The 14,629-nt window shown below is 42.5% G+C and overlaps 1 long non-coding RNA gene and 1 other non-coding gene across 2 annotated transcripts; both read right to left on the bottom strand.

Annotated features, from left to right (window-relative positions):
• Window positions 1-700: 700 nt before the first annotated feature.
• Window positions 701-13,572, bottom strand: LOC136163549 (uncharacterized). The gene is made up of 3 exons (XR_010662261.1): window positions 13,247-13,572; window positions 11,577-11,744; window positions 701-924 (listed from the first exon to the last, which is right to left on the bottom strand). It is a non-coding gene; the product is annotated as an uncharacterized lncRNA (long non-coding RNA).
• Window positions 781-887, bottom strand: LOC136165584 (U6 spliceosomal RNA). The gene has a single exon (XR_010662593.1). It is a non-coding gene; the product is annotated as a U6 spliceosomal RNA (small nuclear RNA).
• Window positions 13,573-14,629: the final 1,057 nt, after the last annotated feature.

Genomic DNA, 14,629 nt, shown 5'->3' with positions numbered 1-14,629 from the left:
AAGTCAAAGTGTGAGTCGTTCAGTTGTGTCTGATTCTGTGACCCCCATGGACTATAGCCCACCAGACTCCTCTGTGCAGGAATTTCTCCAGACAAGAATACTGGAGTGGGTTGCCATTCCTTTTCCAGGGTGTCTTCCCAACCCAGGAACTGAAGCAGGGTCTCCTGCATTGCAGGCAGGTTCTTTTCCGTCTAAGCCACCAGGGAAGAGACAGGGACAGCATATTTATTTTCATTTCGTTTTCTCTTGCAGGTTTTGATATGTATACTGCACGCCGGTAATATCTGCTCAAGAATATAAATCTTTAAGTCTCTTCCTGACAAAACTACATTTTTTAATGTTTAAAATAAGAGAAACCTAAAACAACTTCAGTACTTATTCAAAATCATGCTCATTACTTTTTAAATTCAACCAAGTAAGACATTATCTCAGTATCTTATTAGTGCCTACATTTGAAGCAAGTTACATGTTACAATGCTAGAAACACTCAAGATGATACGACAAGAAACAATCAGGCTTTGATAACATAAAAGCAGAATATGATTTTTTATTTTTTTTTTATTTTTTTTTTAAATATTATTTTATTAGTTGGAGGCCAATCACTTTACAACATTTCAGTGGGTTTTGTCATACATTGACATGAATCAGCCATATAGTTACACGTATTCCCCATCCCGATCCCCCCTCCCACCTCCCTCCCCACCCGACTCCTCAGGGTCCTCCCAGTGCACCAGGCAAGAGCACCTGATTCATGCATCCCACCTGGGCTGGTGGTCCGTTAAAAATATGGAACGCTTCACGAATTTGCGTGTCATCCTTGCGCAGGGGCCATGCTAATCTTCTCTGTATCGTTCCAATTTTAGTATATGTGCTGCCGAAGCGAGCACAGAATATGATTTTTTAAAACCACGTATGTAGATCAGCCTTAGAAAACAATAAAAAGAAAACTGGTGTTGTTATATCAATCCCAGACAAACTAGACCTTCATGCAAAAAGCACTTTCAGAATAAAAGTGGAATACTTCGTAACAGTAAGTCACTAAGCAGATATAACTATTACACATTTCTATCCAAATACTAGGCTTCCCTGATGGCTCAGCAGGGGAAGAATCTGCTGGCAACGCATGAGACACAGGAGATGTGGGTTCAATCCCTGGGTCGAGAAGATCCCCTGGAGAAGGAAATGGCAACCCACTCCAGTATTCTTGCCTAAAAAATCACAAGGACAGGGGAGTTCGGAGGGCTACAGTCTAAAGGGTTGCAAAGCGTCAGACATGACTGAGCAACCAAGCACAGTGTATATATATATGTTCATCTACTAGCAATGTCTCAAATAAATAAAGCAAAAGCTGAGAGAATACAAGGGGAAATATCTACAGTGGTAAATGGGATATTTTAATACACTCTTGTCTGTGTAATTGATACAAGCAAACAAAAGGTCACTTATGACCCTGAAGATTTGAAATACGGAATTAACCAGCAAGATCCAATGTAAATATATTAGAACACCACATTCAATAGCTATAGGGAAAAAATAATATACTGGGGCCACAGTGCAGATCTCAAATGTTAAAGGTCTGAAATCACAGACCTTTGAAACACTGAGATTGTTCTCTGATGACATTGCTATGTTGTTAAGCGTTCTCTGATGACATACCTTATGTTGTTAGAAATAAAAGACATTTGAAAACAACTAGAAAATCTCCATGTGTTCAGAAATCGAGAAATATAATACATTCAAATTATCCAAGTGTTAAAGTAGATACCAGTGAAAATTAGAAACCATTTTAAAGTGAATTATAAAAGTACTATATATTAAAATTTGAGTAATGTTGCTAGCTGAAACAGTACTTAGAGGGAAATGCTCAGCCTTAAATGCATATATTTAAAAGGGAGAAATGCTGAAAAGTAGTGATCTACAAGAAGTTAGCAAAAGAACAAAAAAGTAAATCCCAAAAAGTAGAAGGAAGGAAATAAAGAGTGGAAATCAATGCAATAGAGAACAAATATATAATAAAAAGAAAAGGAATCAGCAAGATTCAAAATTTGGTTCCTTTGAATGACTACTAAATTCCCAGGGAGACTGAATGAGGAAAAACAGAAGGTAGTTTTAGCCTATAACAGATACAGTAAGATAATTCTTTACTGCAACCATTAAACGGATACTAATATTTATTATAAATAATTTTATGCTAGTAAATTTAAAAAGTTTAGATGAAAAGGACAACTTCTTAGGGGGAAAACTACCAAAATAATCAACAGAAAATCTGAGAAGGTTAAAAATTAAAAATCAAAGGAGTAATTAAAAATCTTTCCACAAAGAAAATTACCAGCCCAGATGGCTTCTCGGCCAGATTCTCACAGAAATTTAATGGAACAATTCAGTCCTACTTAAACTTTTTCAGAATAGAAAATGAGGGTCAGCTCATTTTATAAGGCTAGTATGAGATAACCGCTGATTTCAAATCCTGACAAGGACAATATAGGCCACCTCACTGATACAAAACTATTAACAGAATATCAAACTGAATCCAGAAATACATAAAAAGAGTAATACTGTAAAACCAAATTAGGTTTACCTCAGAAATCAGGTTAGGTTTAAGATTTTAAATAATATGTAATTCAATATATTAACATAGTGAAGGAGAAAAGTCATACAGTAATGAAAAGCTGCAACAACAACAAAAAAAGCATTAAATTCAAACAAACAGAACAAAACACAAAATTCTTAGTAAACCGGTACAGAAGGGAACTTCTTTAAACATGATGAAGGGTTTCACAGAAACAAAACAAAACGAACTTGAGCAAACAGGCCTGGAGGGAAATGCTGAAAGCTTCCTCTTGGAGACCGGGAACCAGAAGGGCAGGAGCTCTGGGGTGGCGGCAGCGCTGTGCGTCTTGACCTGAGCAATAAGTTCATGTGTGTTTGTGTGTTTGCAGTAACATGTAAAGTTCTCCATGGTGCTTTTATATACACCTTGAAATATATATTAAAGATAAAAAAGAAAGAAATATTTGGAAATAAAAGGCTAACCTAGCCTATCACTCAAGCTTGGCAACTCCGTAGGTCCTCACCTCCCCACCACCACCCAGCTACCGTTACTTTCAAACCAGTTAACATTTATTGGGCTTACAAGACATGGTACAATGTGGCAACATGTATCATGAACCTTAACAATGTCTAAGATGAAACCTTATTCCATTACATTACTCCAGTGCCAATCATTCCATTCTAAGGAAAAAGACAAAGAGAAAAAAATCCATGTGTTAAGACATTCACTGCCCACATGATGATAAAATAGAAAACCTAAACTAAATAACCAACTCCAGGAAACAATTAAGAAAAATAATTTTTACAATGGGATTATACAGTCAATAAAAATAAGATTTATCAAATATTCCAAGAAATGAATATAACCTAATTTTTAAAAAATTAGACATATACACATGTTTACACTGTAACAGGGGGAAAAAGTCATAGGCACAAAGAAGAAAGTGAAAGACAGAGGGAAGAAGAGAGGGACAGAGGGTACTGAAAGCGGGAGGGAAGGGTTGGGAGAGACGAAAACTCAACTGGTTTTCTTCATATGTTGAGCTTATGAATGTCATCTGTACTTCTGCATTTCCTGAATTTTCTTTAATGACTACAGAAAACTTTAGTAATGGGGTACATAAGAGCTGAAGAAAATAATCACAAACCTAAGTAAAGTATCCTAAATATTTTAAGAAGTTCCTTCAAAGGGTAACTTTAAAATTTCAACTTTTATCTCAGTACCATTTTATTCAGATAAATTATTTAACATTTAAATTGTGTTAAGTCTATCATATGCTAGTTACTTAGCACAGAGAGAACTTTAATCATAATTAGTACTTAAAATAATATAACTTAAAAATAATAATTAGATTTCCAAAGATATATCATCTCCAATTTTCTGGCTAGAAAGTGAAAAGTGAAAGTGAAGCCACTCAGCTGTGTCCAGCTCTTTGCGACCCCATGGACTGTAGCCTACGAGGCTCCTCCATCCACGGAATTTTCCAGGCACGAGTACTGGAGAGAGTTGCTGTTTCTTTCTCCAGAGGATCTTCCCCACCCAGGGATCAAAGCCGGGTCTCCTGCATTGCAAGAAGATGCTTTTACCATCTGAGCCACCAGGGAAGTTCCCTTGAGGCTTCCCTGTGGCTCAGCTGATAAAGAATCCGCCTGCAATGTGGGAGACCTGGTACAGTCCATGGGGTCACAAAGGTCAGACACGACTGAGTGACTTTCTAGCTAGCTGCTGCTGCTGCTAAGTCGCTTCAGTCATGTCCAACTCTGTGCAACCCCATAGACGGCAGCCCACCAGGCTCCCCCATCCCTGGGATTCTCCAGGCAAGAACACTGGAGTGGGTTACCATTTCCTTCTCCAAAGCACAAAAGTGAAAAGTGAAAGAGCAGTCGCTCAGTCGTGTCTGACTCTTCACGACCCCAGGGACTGCAGCCCACCAGGCTCCTCCATCCATGGGATCTTCCAGGCAAGAGTAATGGAGTGGGGTGCCATTGCCTTCTCCAGACTTTCTAGCTAATAAAATCAAGTCCTTAAATGACCTTCAGAACTCCCCTTGGTCTACCCTGCCCACACCTACCCTCTGACCTGCCCTGCCACACACCCCCCACCCCCGCTTCAGCCACGGCCTCCCACATGCTGCTCTTCCAACATGCCAAGGACATTTCCACGTTAGAAGCTGCTGCTTGCTCTACCCGAACATTTCCTTCCAGATAGTTCCATGGCTTAATCCACTTCACTCAGAAAAGGGCTTCTCAAAAAGCCTTTTCTCACCAAACTACCTGAAGTATTACAGTATCCTGTTACTTTTTAATCCCCTGAATCTATCTTATTCTGCTTCAAAACCTGTGAGCTCCCTGACGTGTGTGTGCGACTGAGTGTGCACACATGAATAATGTCTATGCCCCTCGCTGATATTTAAGCTCAGGAAGCACAGCTCTACTTTGTTTACCATTGTGTCACATGACTGCCAATAGCAGGCTTTCAAAAATACTTGTTGAAAGAACAAAAGATGGTAACTGGTTTTAGTTTTGCTGAGAAAATAATGATGGAACACTACTAGAATTCAGTAAAGCTTTCAAATGAATTCATTCTCAATCACAAGAGCATGACACACATACTTTGGTGGTAGGAGTACAACGTTCACAATTCAGGGTTCAGTAACAGGAAGGAATGGGGACTTCTTATGTTTCTCTGCCCCTTTCCATATCCTTCCTTCCTCTCATTCATCCATAAATGGTTACTGTGTACCACTAAGTCAGAGAGTATTCTACACATTAAGAACACACAGACAATTAAGGCAAGTTAATGCATGAGACATATGAGCATAATAACCATAGAACATGGCATGCAACAGAGTTCTGTGAAGTTGTAACATAACAGAGGAAGTAATCCACTTTTAGGGGCAGGTGTTCAGGGAAGTTTCAACAGTGATGACATTCAACAAACACTTGCAAAACCAAATAACAAAAGATATGCTTCATTTTACTTTACATATGAAATGAGAGTATTAAGTCTGAAAGTGCTACAGTAATTTGCTACCATGAGATAAGCTCGCTTGAGAGCGAAACCAAAACAAGAGGAATGCCAGAGCAGGACCAGAGAAACTAAGCCAAGTCCTTGATGATTTCAGACTGGATGAAGCCCCAGATGAAGTTCAAGGACAAGACCTAATCATGCCCTTTACTGTGTAGCCAGTCTGAATTTGGTTTTCTGTCACTTGCAATATAAGTATACAGAGGAATCTCAGCGAATTCTTTGGAAAAAACCAAAGCATTTGTTTTTTCAGTGTACAGGGGCACTATTGGTATTCTGGAAGGGACAATTCTTGTTTTGCGGGCAAACATCACAGGACACTTGGTATATCTCGTCTCTACCAGACCCACAGATTTCCAAACACCACTCATCTTCAAGAAGAACCACAGGTCTATTCCCTGTTAGTTGCTACCTGTATCCATTCCTCACAGTGCACGCGTAAATGTTCTTAACAACAACCTTAAAAGAACTGGGATATACCACTCAAATATACTAATTTTATATAGTAATCCATTTTAATTAGTCATTCATGACTATCTAAATGACTGATTCAGTCCTAAGCACAGCTTATACCTGCTCTTGAGATAAGCAGTGCTTTAAGAATGCCACTACTATCTGAAAATTCTCATTCATTTAAGCTTACTTCTCCATACAATATTATCAATATATGTCACTGACAATGTTGGTTATCTTCCCTGTAGCCATTCATTTAATTTCTTCCTAGACTGAAATGCTAGATATTGGTTTTTCTAGTCCCCTTGCAACTAGGGCATAAGTAATAAGGCCAAAATGAAATCTGATACAGGCTTTCTGTAAAAGGTTTACTTGCTTCATCAAGAGATGAGAGGGCAAACTTCCTCCCGTCTTTGGTGGTTGTGTCAGAATGTGATGCCTGGAGCAGAAAGAGAAACATGCAACTATGAAAGGATAAACCTGAGCACAAAGGTCGCCACACTACAGATAAAGATGGAAAGCACTTGGATTCAATCTAGAGGGGAAGCCAGTCTGAGCAGGAACCCAAATGGGAGGGCAGTTTAGAGGAAACGGAAACACAGAACCTCTGTGCTGACTGAGGACTGAGGACTGAGCAAAGCCAAGCTTATGCACAAATTGCCCTTTAAACTAATCCTACCTATGCCTTTGCCAATTACCTGAGCTAATACACTTCTTCTGTTTTTAAATCCTATTTGCATCCTAACTGATACAGGAAACAGCTATGTTTAGGGGAAAGAGCAAAATCGAGACACTGCAGGGAATGTAAAGAAACTTTCAGACGTAAGAGAATCAGGAACTATAAAGCCAAGAAACAAGAAATCAGATCATTTCATTCCTATGGAGTATATTTCAGAAGTGGTCTAAGAAAACCTGGATGATTGAGATAAGGCCGTTAGCTTTGGTAATTAGATCATCAAGATGACTTTTTAAAAACCAATTTCGGTGCTGCGATGGTAAGGGAAGTCAGAGTGCAAAGGAAAGAATAATTTACACTTTTAAGAACTCCATAATGCACCAAACCCTTGGAAAGACATGTAACGTGTGTTAAACTCCGTCGATTACAACTCTGTGAGGTAAGTATAACATTCTGTGGTGTCCTTAGTCGCTCAGTCTTGTCCGACTCTTTGTGACCCCATGGACTACAGCCCACCAAGCTCCTCTGTCTATGCTGACTCTCCAACAAGAATACTGCATTGGGTTGCCATGTCTTCCTCGTATAACATTCTACTTTACAGACAAAGAACACAGCCTGAGTAGTAAGTTGCCCACAGCCACACAGACAGTAACTGGTTTCAGTAGACTTCAAAATCAGATCTTTGAAGCTTAAAAGTAAATGTCCTTCCTACTATACCCCTTCATGGATCACAGACTCGTTGTGGTGAAGGGGCTTGTGTAACTCAGTGAAGCCATGGGCCATGCCGTGCAGGGCCAGCCAAGACAGACGGGTCCTGGTGAAGAGTTCCGACAAAACGTGGCCCACTGGAGGAGGGAACGGCAAACCACTCCAGCAGTCCTGCTGCGAGAACCCCACGAACAGCATGAGGCAGAAAAATAAGACACCGAAGATGAGCACCACAATCAAAAGGTGTCCAATATGCTCCTGGGGAAGAGTGGAGGGCAGTCGTTAGTTCCAGAAAGAATGAAGTGGCTGGACCAAAGCGGATATGACGCTCAGTTGTGTGGATGTGTCTGATGGTTAAAGTCAAGTCCGACGCTGTAAAGAGCTATTGCTCTTTTTTTGCATGGGAACCTGGAACGGCAGGTCCGTGAATCAAGGCAAATCGGATGTGGTGAAGCAGATGGCAAGAATGAACATCTTAGGAATCACTGAACTAATATGGATGAGAATGGGCGAATTTAATTCAGATGACTGTTATGTCTACTACTGTGGCCTAGAATCCCTTAGGAGAAAGGAAGTAGCCCTTAAAAGTCAACAAGAGTTCTAAATGCAGTACTTGGGAGCAACCTCAGGAAAAAAAAAATAATCTAAGTTCATTTCCAAGGCAAACTGTTCAATATCAGTGTTATCTTAAGTCTCTGCCCCAACCACTAATGCCAAAGAAGCTGAAGCTGAACAGTTCTATGAAGTAGAACTGCTGTAGTTCTCGAACTACACCTTCTAGAACAAACACCAAAAAAAAAAAAAAAAGGATGTCCTTTTCATCACAGGGGATTGGAATACAAAATAGGAAGCCAAGAGACACCCAGAATAATAGGCAAGTTTTGCCTTGGAGGGCAAAAGCAGGGCAAAGGCTAACAGAGTTTTGTCAAAAGAACACGCTGGTCATAGCAAACACCCTTTTCCAACAACCAAGAGACAGCTATACACACGGACATCACCAGATGGTCAATACCAAAATCAGATTATGTTCTTTGCAGCTGAAGATGGAAAAGCTCTACACAGACAGCAAAAAGAAGACCTGGAGCTGTCTGTGGCTCAGGTCGTGAGCTCCTAATAGCAAAATTCAGGTTTAAAGTGAAGAACGTAGGGAAAACGACTAGGTCATTTAGATACGACCTAAATTAAATCCCGTATGATTATACAGTGGAGGTGACAAATGGATTCGAGATGAGATCTGGTAGAGAAAGTGTCTACCAGATTCGTAAAACTGAAAGAGGTTCATATATGAGTTTATTGAAAGAGATTCATATGTTTTATATGAGTTTATATACGAGGTTCATCACTGGAAAGAGGTTCGTAACATTGTATAGGAGGCAGTGACCAAACTAGTCCAAGAAAAAGAAATGCAAGAAGCTTAAGTGATTGTCTGAGGAGACATTAGAAAGAGCTGAGGAAAGGAGAGAAGTGAAAGGCAAGGGAGAAAGGGAAAGATATACTCAACTGAGTGCAGAGATCCAGAGAATACCAAGAAGAGATAAGAAACCCTTCTTAAGTGAACAATGCAAAGAAAACAACACAATGGGAAAGACTAGAGATCTCTTCAAGAAAACTGGAGGCATCAAGGGAACATTTCATGCAAGGATGGACACCATAAAGGACAGAAATGGTACGCACCTAATAGAAGGAAAAGATATCAAGAAGAGGTGGCACGAATACACAGAGAACAGTACACCAGTCACTGTGGTCACTCACCCAGAGCCAGACATCCTGGAGCGTGAAGTCAAGGGGACCTTAGGGAACATTACTACCAACAAAGCTAGTGGAGGTGACGGAATCCCAGTTGAGCTATTTGAAATTCTAAAGGATGATGCTGTTAAAGTGTTGCACTCAATATGTCAACAAATTTGGAAAACTCAGTAGTGGCTACAAGACTGAAAAAGTTCACAGTTTTCATTTCAATCCCAAAGAAAGGTAATGTCAAAGAATGTTCAAACTACCATACAATGGCACTCATTTCACATGCTAAAAAGGTTACGCTCAAAATCCTTCAAGCTAGGCTTCAAAAGAATGTGAACCTAGAACTTTCAGATGTACAAGCTAGGTTTTGAAAATGCAGAGGAACCAGGGAGCAAACTGCCAACATTTGTTCGATTATAGAGAAAGCAACAGAATTCCAGAAAAACGTCTGCTTCTGCTTCATTGACTGCGCTAAAGCCTTTGAATGTGTGGATCGTAACAAACTGTGGAAAATTCTTAAAGAAACACCAGTACCAGACCACCTTACCTGCCTCCTGAGAAACCTGTATGCAGGTCAAGAAGCAAGTTAGAATCGGACATTGAACAACTGACTGGGAAAGAGTTATAATAAAGCTGTATCTTGTCACCCTGCTTATTTAACTTCTACGCAGAGTACATCATGAGAAACACTGGGTTGGATGAAGCACAAGCTGGAATCAAGACTGCTGGGAGAAATATCAATAACCTCAGATATGAAGATGATATCACTCTAAGGGCAGAAAGTGAAGAGAAACTAACGAGCCTTTTGATAAGGGTTAAAGAAGAGCATGACAAAGTTGGCTTGAAACTCAGCATTCAGAAAACTAAGATCATGGCATCTGGTCCCATCACTTCATGGGAAATAGATGGGGAAACAGTGGAAACAGTGTCAGACCTTTATTTTTTGGGGCTCCAAAATCACTGTGGATGGTGACTGCAGCCATGGAATTAAAAGATGCTTGCTCCTTGGAAGAAATGCTATGACAAACCTCAACAACATACTAAAAAGCAGAGACATCACTTTGCCGACAAAGGTCCGTCGAGTCGAGGCTATGGTTTTTCCAGTGGTCATGTATGGATGTGAGAGTTGGACCATAAAGACTGAGTGTCAAAGAATTGAGAATTGTGGTGCTGGGGAAGGCTCTTAAGCGTCCTGGGACTGCAAGAAGATCAACCAATCCTAAAGGAAATCAACCCTGAATATTCACTGGAAGCACTGATGCTGAAGCTGAAGCGCCAATACTTTGGCCACCTGATGCGAAAAGCCAACTCACTGGAAAAGACCCTGATGCTAGGAAAGACTGAAGCCAAAAGGAGAAGGAGGTGGTAGAGGATGAGATGGCTAGGTAGTGTCACCGACTCAATGAACATAAATTTGAGCAAACCCCAGGAGGTAATGGAGGACAGAGGAGCCTGCCATGCTGCAGTTCTTGGTGTTGCAAAGAGTTGGACACAACTGAGCGACTGAACAACAACTACACCAGGCTCCTAGGATTAAAGAATAAAAATACAGTGGCACAGCAGGCTCAAAATTCAGACTGGCTTCTGTGAGCTGCACGGCACACAGCATGGTGTTTGGCAGCCCTGGCAAAGGTATATTTAAGCATGCATGGAGGCTAGAGAGGGCAAAACTTAAAAAGGAGTGATCATGGATAATTACTGAGAAAGAAAGATAAAGAGGGATGATCATGGACACATCTGGAGAAGGTTGCTCTTGAAGAAAAGGAAGGACAATTCCTTCTTTTCAGAGAAGAGTAAATAAAGAAATGATATCAGGATAGAAAAGATTATACCTCAGATGCTTGAGATTTTTCTCAGGAAAGGAAAAGATCAAGTTATTTGCTATAAACACTTTCATGAAGTAAGACAAAAAAACCCCTCACAATCGACATTATAGATCTGGAGGATAACAGAACACTAACTGGTATGAAAACAATCCAAAATCCTCACACAACTGTCTCTTGTATCCTTCAGGGATCAAGATAGTGATTAGGCCTGTTCAGAACTGGGCACTAGAAAGATAAATTGACATAAAGTTAAGTATTCTAAGGTATCAATGATGGGCTGGTAAAAACTGATGACCATGGGATCCTGGTGACTAGGGGAGGCAAATGAAAAGAGCAGTAGGCTAAAGAATTGAATGAATAGACACAAAGACGGGAGGGTTCCTAAAGACAGGAAGAGGGGAAGAAAGAGAGAGAGAAAACGGGTTCCATAAGTGTGGAAGAGTGCTTGTTTGTGGTCAGACAGGTCTTGACACAATGCCTCAGGCAATGAGCTACTGCCTAGGGCTGAGCACTACCCCGTCAGCTAAAAGCACAGAATTGAGAGACAAGTGCCTGTAAAAACACGCAGTCCTCGGGTGCAGGAAACAAACAGGCTTACCTGGTGGCGCTAGTGGTAAAGAACCCACCTGCCAACGCAGGAGACAGAAGAGATGTGGCTCTGATCCCTAGGTCGGGAAAGTCCTGTGGAGGAGGAAATGGCAACCTGCTCCAATATTCGTGCCTGGAGAAGTCCCATGGACAGAGGAGTCTGGCTGTCCTGTGGAGACTGCAAGGAGATGGACGTGACTGAAGCGACTTAGCATAGCACAGCAACAAACAAGTGAATGAATCTGCCCGTACAGGAATCAAACACTTAAAATATCTCCTCTCCTTTTAAAATGAACAATTCTATCTCCAAATTTAAGAAATTCATCAAGAGGCTAAAAGTCTACAATAAAGGTTAAGGCAGATGTGTGTCAGGAGGTAGAACAAAAAGTTAAATCTGTCAGGCCAATTGTAACCCACCTGTTAAAAGACTTTTAGCATAAATTTCCAATAAGGCAACAACAGTCTGTGCTTTAGAAACTCTGGAGAGCACCTAGCATGGCTTCAAAAAAAGGATATCACTCAATTTAATTTTAAAAGCTCCACCCATTGCAATCTCAGTGGATACACTACCATTTATACTCATAGCTTCATTTTTCACCATTCTGCTGCTCTTGACACATTATCCAATTACAGGAAAAAATTGGGAAAAATCAGACATGGCAACCTCCACTACCACATCCCTCCTTCAGTTTGCACTTTTTACACCATTAATTCTGACTACTCTTGCCCTAGTAATAAATGAAGAAGAAATGACACTGGCACAATCTAAATTTTGCAGAAAATATCAAGTACAAGAAAGATTGCCAAGTAGTACTAGTAACAATTGAGAACCCAAGAAATTTGAGAAGTTTCAAGTTTAAAAAGCGTTTTCTCCATTTCAGTCCTTTCCAAATAAAACAAAGGGCTTGGACAACACAAGATTGTGAAGCTTCAACGGACGATTTAGCTAACAGTGAATAAAAGAATCACTAAAATCGCTTATCCTTTCTTGGGCTATTACATTTCTTACCCTCACAAAGCCTTCTTTTAAAACCAGGACCACTTCTCAATTCTTTCCCTGGATCTAGTATACATATGTCCCTCCGTCTGCCCCCCCCCCCCTCCAAAAAAAGGTTAGAGACCGAAGACTCGCTGTAGTCAGAAAAGGATTAATTTAGATGAAGAATCACTTGCCGTCACTGGCACCATTCCTCAAAACCATCAAAGTCTCCTGGGGGCTGGATCCCCCCGACAAGATGAACAAAATCCACTGGCGTCTGGATAGCAAGCTTTTCTCTGTAAGTCTATAAGCCTGGGAAAGCTTTCCAGACAGTTAAAAAGACTTCTCAAGGAAGCAAAAGGTCGAGACCAGGAAGATGGGGAGGTGACTAAAACAGGCAGACGACCCACCCACCTAACGCGAAGGAGGGACCGCTTGCAAGGGCTGACGCTTCAGCAGGAGGCAGGAAAGGTTGCGGAGGGCGGCCGGCGCTGCGACCCCCGGCCCCTGCGTGGGAATGGAGGGCACGCAAAGTCAGGGGCCAGCCGGAGGCCTGGAGTGGGGCGCGGAGAGGGGGCGGGACGTGGAGACAAAGCAGCGGTGGACTCTGGCTGAACACCACCAGGGTCTGAGCCACGGCGGGGCAAAGCCAAGAAAGCTTTGCCCCAAGAGGAGACACCGAAGCTTGCAGCTTCACCCACCTGCCAGACGCTCGCCCCGCGGACAGAAGCACGGGCGCTTCCTCTCCTGCCGGACACAGCCCCTGCCGCCGCCGGAGCTCCGGACCCGACAGCACAGGGCGGTAGCGAAGTAGGCAAAGCGGCGACCGCACTCGAGCAGACGGGGGTGTACGTAGGGGGCGCCGGGGGGCTCGGGAAGGCAGCTCTGTGCTTGACCTTCCTCACCGGTGGCCAACGGCGCTCCCTGGGAACAGCATCCCGCCTCGGCCCGCTGCAGCGGCCGGGCTTCCTGCGGCCACAACCCGCCCCCGCGCTACTCGGCCGCCGCCATCTTGTCGGAGGCGGGAAAGACCGCACTGCGCAGGCGCGCGCCGACGCTGCCGGCTCCCCGCCATAACGCGCAGGCGCGGGGGGCGCTTCCCACCCCACCCCCCACCCCCACCCGCCGAGGCCGTCTTCCGCAAAGCCGTCTGCTCCCTCGCACGGGTGCTGCCAAGCTTAGTGGCCAGCCACAAACTGCACCGCAGCCGAGTTAATAGACCCTTCTGCGCACCTCACAGTCAGTCATTGTGTAAAACCCTATCTGTGTGCCAGGTCCCGGGACAGGCGCTGGTGAAAGATTAGTAAAACGCGGCTTCAGCGCTAACTGCCACTGCTACTAAATCGCTTCAGTTGTGTCCGACTCCGTGCCACCCCATAGATGGCAGGTCACCAGGCTCCCCGGTCCCTGGGATTCTCCAGGCAAGAACACTGGAGTGGGTTGCCATTTCCTTCTCCAATGCATGAAACTGAAAGTGAACTCGCTCAGCCCTGTCCGACTCTTAGCAACCCCAGGCAATGCAGCCCACCAGGTTCCTCCGTCCATGGGATTTTCCAGATGAGAGTATTGGAGTGGGGTGCCATCACCTTCTCCGTCCAGTGCTAAAGGTGTTCCTAATCTAGTGAAAAAGGACGGGGATGAACGAGTGATTTCCACAATTCTTGTTTGTTACCTGCACGCCACCTTCGCTCTCTTGCCCCTTTGATTTTAATAACTGAAAACATACCTCTTCCAGGAAGTCCTTACTCTCACACAATTTGGTTAGTTCTTTTCTAATACCTCGCCTTACCTCTTTAAGCTTTATTTCATTCATTGTAAATTCAACAAGTACTATTTGAGTTTCATTTATAGTCTAGATATGGTTCTAGGTTATAGCAATAAGAAATATAAACTCATGGGACTTCTATTTTAGGGGAGAGTATAAAACAAACAAACAAAAAAAACAAACTTCAAAAAATCAACGAAATAACATTTCATAGTGGTGAGGGATGGGAAGAGGAAAATACCACCAAAGTTAATGTTGGGTGAGGGGTGGTAATTAGCAATCTCTCTCCAGAGATGACACTTGATCTGAGGCCTGACTG

Source organism: Muntiacus reevesi, chromosome 3, assembly GCF_963930625.1.
Source record: "Muntiacus reevesi chromosome 3, mMunRee1.1, whole genome shotgun sequence".
Taxonomy (NCBI): Eukaryota; Metazoa; Chordata; class Mammalia; order Artiodactyla; family Cervidae; genus Muntiacus; species Muntiacus reevesi.
This window is presented reverse-complemented; position numbering and strand designations above follow the sequence as displayed.